Genomic DNA, 1,596 nt, shown 5'->3' on the forward strand with positions numbered 1-1,596 from the left:
GCTCCTTAACTCAAGAACAGAAAGTACAGAGTGGGAGGGGAGTAGCCAAGCCAAGCTCCCTTTTTCTCCCGGGGGAAGGAAGGCTATGCCGTCTTCCCCACTCCAGACCACTCCGGTCCCTAAGGCCAGAGTGTCAGAACCAGGGGCCTCTGGGCACGTCTGCCACTCCCACTGGTTTCCAGAATACAGACTTACAGGTCCTGCACAGGCACAAATGTTCAGATGGAACATTCCCAGAACAGGAAATAACTGACAGACATTAAGACCAAGACAAACTACAAGACGTCCTTACCTCCAGCTGATCTAAGGAAATGGGTCTGGGGGCAACCAGATCCCAGATGAGCCCCCAAATATAGGACCCCCCCAGGCTGGGGTACCCAATGTCCACGGGAGGCCGCACCCCAATAACTCAGTCCTCAGACCAGGAGATGCAACAAGCAAGAGGATTTAATCGTTTGCGCAGACGGGCTTCTGCCTCACTCGGAGAGAGAGAGAGCAGCAGCCCAGAGCTCAGCTTACAGGCTTCTTTTAAAGGCAAAAACCACAAACCAAAACCGGCAGCAGTGGGAGGGGGCTGGCAGCAGTGGGAGGGGGAAGTTTCAGGTGATTTTTAGCTTGTGCACAGAGCATGAAAAGGTCAGCTTCTTTTCAGCAGTTAGATTTTACATCTTACTTCTTTTCCCAGAATATTTCTCTTTTGATCTGGGGGGACTTGGTTTGAATCTACTTTGACCTGGAGGGGCTTTAGTTTGATTTCATCACTCACTGTGTCCAAGGAAGACAGTTTATAAAGAGGTCAAACCCAGAAATGTTTAGATCAAAATTAATGTCAACTGCCACTATTAATCAGGCAACAAGAGTCACAGCAAAGTTTTCTTCATCCTCATGCTTTTATCTACGCACTTCTCAACACCTGTATAAATAAGTGAACGACTGGACATGTTCTAAGACACAATCTTTTTTTTTTGTCTTTTTGAAGCAGGGTCTCCCTGTAGCCCCAGCTGTCCTGGAACTCACTAGGTAGACCAGGCTGGCCTTGAACTCAGAGAGATCTGCCTGCCTCTGCCTCCCTAGGGCTGGGACTACAGGCATGCGCCACCACGCCCGGCTTAAGACACAATCTTAAATATTAACTTGTAAATGTGCTTAAGACTCATGAAACTTAGTTCTATTGAGCAAAATTTAAATATATAAATATATATGCATGCCCACACTTTCTTTTGTGACATTTGTTTTTAATTTTATGTGTATGAGTGTACTGTCTGCACATAGGTAGGTGCATTGGTGTCCTACGATGCCCCTGCAACTAGAGTTATGGACAGTTATTAGCTACTATGTGGGTGCTGAGAATTGAACCCAGGTCCTCTGTCAAGGGCAGCCAGTGCTCTTAATCACTGACCTATCTCTCCAGCTCCAAGATGACATTAGAAAAGTTTTTTTTTAATTTATTTTTATGTGTATGTGTGTATTGCCTGCATGTAGGTAAGTGCACCCATGTTGTGCAATGCCCACAAGGACAGAAGAGGCCGTTGGATCCCCTGGAACTGGAGTTATGGAGAGTTGTTAGCTGCCATGTGGGTGCTGGGATTTGAACCT

Source organism: Nannospalax galili, unplaced genomic scaffold (genome assembly GCF_000622305.1).
Source record: "Nannospalax galili isolate Female #2095 unplaced genomic scaffold, S.galili_v1.0 scaffold598, whole genome shotgun sequence".
Classification (NCBI taxonomy): Eukaryota; Metazoa; Chordata; class Mammalia; order Rodentia; family Spalacidae; genus Nannospalax; species Nannospalax galili.